This window comes from Thermobia domestica, chromosome 13, assembly GCF_964235325.1.
Source record: "Thermobia domestica chromosome 13, izTheDome1.hap1.1, whole genome shotgun sequence".
NCBI lineage: Eukaryota > Metazoa > Arthropoda > Insecta > Zygentoma > Lepismatidae > Thermobia > Thermobia domestica.
Genome location: NC_137466.1, coordinates 205,770,145 through 205,778,589, shown reverse-complemented (window position 1 = coordinate 205,778,589; position 8,445 = coordinate 205,770,145).

Genomic DNA, 8,445 nt, shown 5'->3' with positions numbered 1-8,445 from the left:
AGGTGGGTCTTTTCAACTGGGTCCAACCCGAAAAAAAGAATTTATTTTTTTTTTTTTTTTTTTTTTTTTGGGATGGCCACTTGGTAAACCTGCCAATCACAGATCTTTCATCAAAACCGCACCAGACATTAAGTTCAGGAGAGTCACGTTGATGCTGAATAACTTCATGTGGATGCTCTGCCCCCCCAAATTCTGCAGTTATGTCGATTAACTGTTCCACTGACATGAAATGTAGCTCATCAGAAAAGAGAATCTTTTTTAAAAATTTGACATCATCATCATTCTGTGTAGAAAGTCAGCAGCAAACTCATACCTTTCGGTTTTATCAGTAGGTTTAATTTCATGTAACAGTTGCAATTTGCAGGCGCGCAACTTAAGTATTTACGCACATCATACACAGTACCTTTAGGCATTCCTAATTGTAGACTACGTCTGGCCAATGATGACTTCGGGGTCCGAACACAAGAAACACGGATCTGTTCAACATCTTCAGAAGTTTTCGGTCTATCTGGTGATTTTGCTTTTCCTTGAAAGACTTTAGCCAATGACGGATAGTTTTTGCTGTAGGTGGTTCACCACCATACTGACGTCTAAAATTATGTTGCACTGTTATAACTGACTTAGTTTTTACAAGCCAAATAACACACTGCGCTTTCTGTTGCGAAGTACACATTGTTGCTGAGTTGCTCTGCACTGCACGCCTGACTGGACTGAATTGAGGAAACAGAGGAATAAAACAGCACTGGTGCCGTCTCAAGGTCAAGCAGGCCTGCCAACTGCAGGGGAGCCAAACTTGGAGAGTTGATGAATCAAACACCACAAACTAGAATAGTATACGTCACTTTGTACAGATTCTAGGACATTAAAACTAGGGAGTTCTTTTTCAAACACACTGTACTTTGCATGAAAAGACACGTTTATAAGGAAAAAAATTCTGCAGGCGACAGAATTAAATACAAAGTAATATAGCTGTTTTAAGATTAAAAGTGTAGGGTCACTAGTGTAAAATCATTTACGACGGATTAAGTAAGGCTGATATTTAGTATCTCTTCCAATCTTGCACATATAAGATCTCGAATGGTACTTATTTCGCAAAATATAACTGAGCGAGCGAAGGGGGTTGAAAGCTCTACAGGGCCTGCTTTTTTTTTCTTATCACAATTTAGATCAAAAGGTATTCGTTTCTGGAGCCGTGATACGAGTTGGGTGAGATACCAAATGCCATCCGAAAATAAGTGAACGCATATGAAAGGTGATTCTATTAGATACTATTTTCCACGGGCGTGTATTTCTGCGCAGTGGACAGAACCTGTACTTAATGTGTACAATTGAAGCGTTAGTAGTATGAAACCAAGACAAATGCTACTGAAACACGTACCACTGCCGAAACACGCTTCGTTTCACAGCCTTCGCTTCGCGCATACTCATGATCGCTGACGCGCCTGCTGCTTCGGGCGCACCTCCGCACGGGCTCATCCGCTTCGTTCTGCCATAAATTGGTTAGATAACATTCGTGTTTTTAGTGGCCATTTAGACCGCGCAAGTTTGTTTCTTAAACTGTAGTTTTTATGCCACACACCCGCAAATCGTAAAAGAATTGTAAATTTTCAACAATTACTTCTGGTGGCCTCTTTGAATTTTATCTATGCGAAGTGAGATATTGTCATGTCGCCTAGCGGAAATCTTTTAGGGAACAATATGAAGGAAATTAGTGAAATAATTATAATTTTTCAACAATTCTTTGTAGTGATGCGCGAAAACTAAACGATTACGTAGTAAAGCAGAGTAGGGTAAGGTCGAATTAGGGAATTTTAGACCTATTTTGTCAAAATTGATGGATTGTGATTTCTCGTGTCTGCTGAAGTATACCAAAAGCAGCGCGAAGCAATACCAGGTATTTTTATAGGAGCGAGCAAGTTCAGCCGAAATGACTTTTCTTCTACTGTTTCTGCTTTATATTTTGCGACCTGTAAATAATAAAAAAAGACAAGCAGCTTTGATAGACAGGCCCTTGGTGTATATTGTGCTCGCTTATAGTTAAATTTGGAACTACAAGAGTAAGTTAATTCACCCTAATACTTCATCTAGTTGCTTGCTACAGCATAGGTGGTTTACAATCAACAACGATATAATCAAACGGACATTTTTTACTTTACAGATAATAACAGCAAACGTTCACAATTAGAAAGTAAATCCATACTGCAAACACATTATTAACAACCATGTCTTATTTTACTTAGAATTTTTGAGTACCCGTGACAGGAAACTAACACTTCTTTCTGCGTTTGGGCCTTCTTCTGTGAAGTCCATTTTCTATTTCTATTCGCAACGCTTCTTCTGGATTGAAAAGGCTCCCTACTAGTAAAAAGAAATTGTGAAACCTTGTTTTAAAATCTGGGTATAAGCGTTTCCAAAAAAATTCAACTATGTGGCTGACACAGTGTTCATTCTCTGTACAGTATCTAGGTACTGTGCCACGTGCTTCTCTCCAGATTGCTAGTTGTTCATGCATAGTGTTCCATAAACCAATATCTGAGAACTCATATTCATGATTTAGTTCCGCAATGGCTTCTTCGTTAGTCAATCCAGTCGAATCCCAGCAATCGGTCATAATAGCCGACCCAGGAAGAATTCTTGTTTTGATTATATTCAATAGTGTGTTCTGATCCTTTTTTTCAACATCAACGAGGAAAAACTTCCCAGTTTCTGTTTCGTAAGCAGTATAAACCCACTCTCCTTGCAGCCTTCCGTCTGTGATATCCTTCTTATTTGGTTTTGCTTGGTCTATTTCGACTAATTTATCAATACCACCTAACACTGCACACTGTCCTCTCATTGCCCATGCCAAAAATACAGCGCGGACATAATCCATCCACAAGCCCAATGAATGGGACGAAATTGGACGCAGCTCCTCTTTTAAAACAGGACCTCTTTGCGGGGGCAACACTAATGAATATACACAGAATTTGCAGACTGTCTCTACGGATAACGAACAATTCTCAAACCACGTACCTATAAAAATACCACGAGAAACACGGCATCTGAACTTCCTTCTCTGCCTTTTGTACACTTTTTGACATCGAAACCCTTTTCTGTTAACACAGAAGTTGCTCAATTTGCCACAAGTATGACATCGAAACTCTTTAAGTAGAACATTATGCATCTGCAAAAATTTAATAAGACTAGATGGGTTTTCAACTAAAGCCAACATATCAAACAAACTGTATTTACAATCTTCACATGTACTTAATTTTTCGGACACTTGAACTTCCGGTTCACTGTTTATTCCAGACACAACTTCATTTTCCCTGTCTTTCATTTGCAATGTTTCGTCTTCACTTACGTTGTGTTCATCATTCATTTTAATTCTAGATTCGAAATCCGCTCCTCTTTTTCGCTGTCAGCTGTTATCTTCCATTCATTACTTTTTCTTCTTCTAGGAAGTTCTGAGAACTTGTCTAAAATAACTATACCACTGTCTTGAACAAGACACCTCCAATTTACTAAAATGTAATTAAATATGTAAAATACTAAAAAAGGCTGTGATTCACGATCTAAAACACCACCTTACTTAACGATCGTGTAAGAAGTAACTTGCCCTTAGTTCAGGTTGAAATTTTCTGCTGTGTTTACTTGGATCCTGACTTGGAAGAAATAAAAGCAGTTTCTATTTTCTTGTGGACTTCCATACAACTACCAATCAGAAAAGAGTAACGCCTGTCCGGATCCATGCATAAATACTGGAGAAAAAAAAAAACTGCTAGTTCACTACTGGAAAGCACGAATGCTATGTAACTGAAGCTGAAGGGTCCTAGTGTTAGCGAGGGGGTACGTCAGCGAAGGCAGGTATCCGCATAAGCGAGGGTAGTGAAAATGAATGGGTATTGGCAGCGATATGAGTTTCAATAGTATTTGTCATGGTTTCATACTAGTAGCGTTCCACTTGTAAACAAAATACAACTTATGTACACTTGTGCTGGTTGTAAAATAGTTTCTATACAGGCATCTTTCATATGAACCCACTTATTTTATCCGTCGTAAAGCACTTGTAATAATTTTACACTAGTAATCCTACACTTATAAACATAAAATTCAAATGTGGTGCGCCAAAAGTAAACCAAAAACAGAATCAATGAGAGTCTAGTCTGGTTAAAGTTACTTTCCTAAAAACCTTTATTAAAAAAATTATATAAGGCCTATATGCTAATTGCTTAAACAACTCCACGATGCGATTTTATCATTGCAAGTTTTTTTTAGGAATTTACTTGATTCTGGGCTTAACAAAATACCGTTAATGTATTAACAAAAGATTGGTGCACTTTACAACAATGATTTGTTCCAATGAACTTCAAGATCAGAATGATTTATTAGCCTGATTTTTTAAAATCCATTCAAAAAATATGTTAAGTTATGGCTATTTATTTTTATTTCTAGATATTTTTATTATTTTTTCTCTCGGCCGTGCGCCCATAGGCCTGGGCCTACCAGGCCTATTGGGAAATCCGGCTCTGCCAGCACCCTTCTAAGTTTTATGCTTTTTTTTTTTTTTTTTTTTTTAAGAGGTATCCAATTTAACAATGTAGCGCCTGATATTTTTGCGCAGTGTGGTTAGCACAGTAATTATTCAACTTTGTACTTCTATTAAATAGAACTATTTCACAATGTTGATAAACGTCTTTCGGTCAGACAGGAAAACTCTTCACGTGTATGGCACAAAAAGGATAGGATTTCCTACAAGATATGTCATAACATTTTTCCGAAGATAAATCCTAAGATTTTTCCTAGGATTGATCTTGCAGTGTATAGCGCGCCTTAGTTATAAATATCATCAGTGTTGTGTGGCCTTCGTGTAATTTTAAGAGTACAGTTGTACAATGCTGGCACAATACAAAAAGTCCGGGTGTAGTGCATGAGAGGAGCTCCCGGCGCGGTATAAGTTTACTTTATGGACTATGTGGGCATTTTTGTGGGTAGTGAGCTGAGAGGACACTCAGTATCTATACTAGAAAATTGCTCTTTCTTCTTTATTTTAGCCTTCCGCGTCTGATAACTACCCTCCTTTACATGTTTGGACAAGTCATTTGATTTTCAGTTCCACAATCTGGTGGATACAAGGATCTACACACCTATTTCAGCTGATACAGACTCCCTCATGTTCATATCTCGCTGCCGAATTTTCGGAGTTACTAATTTCAATAGCGTATGGAATTCTGAATAGTCCTTTCTGTATATATATATATATATATATATATATATATATATATATATATATATATATATATATATATATATATATATATATATATATTGTAGGAACGAGGATCTTCTGCAAGTAGTTCATTATTCACCACTGAAAATACGGTCCTACCTATGCATTATTGCGGCGAAGAATTCACTCCCTGGTCCAGCAGCTCCTCTTTACTCTTTCTTTCTCTCTCGTTTTTTGGGGGGAGGGGAGAGGGGATTTTGTGTCAACAACAGAGCAGATATCGCTGCTACGGCTGTTTCATTCTCTTCGGATAAACTCATATTGTGAAATAGAAAAACAATAATATGGTACAATTACGACAGTTGATTGCCCTGTGCGCAGGGCCGGCGCTTGTTGTTTTGGCCGCCCCTTTAATCCGCAAATTTTATTTTGACAGACGTTCAAGGGTCAAAGAAAAGTAAGCTACCCCATTTAAAGACATGTATGAAAAGGAAAAGTACACAAACAAACAAACAAAAAAAAAATACTTGTCTCGAATGCTTACGTAATATTTAAACGACTTCATACAGGACACAATATTCAGTATGCTCGAATTTGCTGTACGTAATATACAGCAGCGCATACAGAAAATTAATATACAGATATGCTTTAGTCCGACTAAGAATTTTAATTTTTAAGCTTATTTTATATCAAAAGGTGTTTCCAATAGAGTATGGAGCATGAAGATAATGTAGTGAATCTGATATTACGGCAAAAGTAAGTGAATAGCCTAAGCCTTATAATGTACTAAAACACAATAGAGATACATAAATTTAACGTACTTTAATTTTTTTAAAAAAATACTTTTCTTGCCTTGATATGAGCAAATTCCTTTATCACATTCGCGTGGTCCAATGTTTCAACCAATTCGTGGTCTATTGATATTATCACTAGTCCACTTAAGCGTGTTTCAGATATGGAAGAACGTACCGGTAGATAGTTTTTAATAAGCTTAGAGTAAGTTTCGAAAAACTTCTTCCTCTACTTGCCACTGTTCCCAGTAAAGTTAACAAAATCCCGAGTGCAACACTGACATTGGGAGCAAAGTCATATCCCTTAACTAATTTTAGTCTCTTTTAGTGAAATTTTAGGCTTAATTATAGCGGCAAACACTTTCAGTTCGTCTGTCAAATTGGAGTCAATATCTTTCGATTCTTCGAGTATTAAAATGCAGGCACTTTTCAGACGAAGGTTCAGGTGGCATATCTTTCAGATTTCTTATATCGTAAATAAAATCGAAATACTCGCTGTGATGTTTAAGTTTCTCAAACCTTTCTCTTGAAGCTAACACAATCACATCTAGAAGTTCGTAACAAAAATCGATCTTCTATCTTGTTTGTGGATCTTCAATAGCTTCATCCTCTGCCTCGTGCTGAAACTCTCTTCTTTCGACATCGAGCTTGCACTGTATTACCTATCCGTGGATCATCCATATTTGATGCTGATGCCAACTCCATCGCATCAACTAATTAAGGTTGAAACTTTGTATAATTTCTGCTCCTCTCAAAGTACTCAGATATATTTTGAAGAAACCCGACTGCATCCAAAACATGAGAATCAATGCTTTGGATACTTTTGCTTACTATGTTTATGTGGAGTGAAAAGTCATACCAGATAACGAGTGAGCAAGGAAAGTAAAATTACGCATCTGTTTTGCTATACATAGAGAATTGTAGGCGACCATTCTATCTGTTATATTGTCATTACTTTATTTGAAGCAAGACATCATAAACGTCCCCTATTTGATATTTAAGTGAAATCAGAGCATCAATTCGGCTCTTTCGCCTTGTGGTGCTGAATGGTTTCAAAGTGAGGCTGCTAATACTGTATGTTCCTTTAGTATAGCCCAACGTTGAACTAGGGGCGTCATTTACGGGGGGCAGGGAGGGGCAATTGCCCCCCCTGAGTTTGAGATGAATATAGAATTTATAAATAGAATAGTAGTAAATCAGTGAAAAACGCGAAATTTTACTTATATCTAGGGGTCTTGCGCCCCACCCCAAGCAAAATCTGAAATGACGCTCCTGCGTTGAACTGACGGAGAAAAGGAGCCATAAACTTTTTTTTAACTATATAAAAAATGAGACGGTGAACTGAGATGCTTAACGACAAAGTTTAGTAAAGGAATATAGAAGGCTTAGGAATTTATTTCTAATATTCTTTTCTGAATATCTGAATGCTTGCTTTTCATATTGGAACCATTATCATATCTTTGCCCCTTCATGTCTTCGATAAGAAGTTCATTTCCTTTAGCTGTTTAATTATTACTTCTGTCAGTTCTAGACCAGTGGTGTTTGTTACTGGTACGAAACCTAGAAAGTGTTCGCAAATTCTTACTAAGCATTCTCCATTACTGTACGTAATTTGTACAAAATGAAAGATTATTGCCATTTGCTCTGTATCAGAAATATCTGGTGTACAGTGTAGTATTATACTATTATATTTTGCAGCTCTCAACAAAGACAGTATTTTATTTTCAATTTGTTCAACAAGAATTGGAATAATTTTATTTTGGACATCTTTTCCTAAGTAGTGGTGGTATTTATTTAGTCCTCCCATGGTTCTTTTAATGTGTTCGGTCATGACGCTGTCAAACTTATATCGCTTAAATATATATATATATGTGTGTGTGTGTGTGTATTGTTGATAAGATATGACAATGAACAATATGTAAATTGGTTAAAAACTCGCTGCTAGAACCTAAATGTCCCTAGATTCTGTAGGTTAGAACGGCTGTCTCAAGTGGGAGTGTACCTTTTGCATACTTGGAATGGAGCGTTACAATATTGCTGAATAGAAAAAAATAATATAAAAGACATTTGATAATCTTATCCGTCCTAGCTGAATATCTTATCTACGCCGCTGCAAGGGAAATATTGAACAAGATACCTGTGGCTAGTAGTTGGACAATTGAAAATGAGGGGGAATGCTCTGATTTTCCTGAGTGAATATTTTCCTGAATGTGAGTGGTTTGATTACATTCTCAGATGAATACAATTTCATTTTTCCATGTCGGCCTACTACGAAGCATTATATGTTGATAGTATTCTTTTCTTTCTCAAATTTTGCCGCCCTGGGCGGTGGCACGGCTCGACCCCTCTGCCTGTGCGTAACACATTCTTCAAGTGTTTTTCGTCTGTTTAATACAGCGATCACGAAAGGCTCTGCTGGTAAAACCTACCTAGTTTCAAGGATCT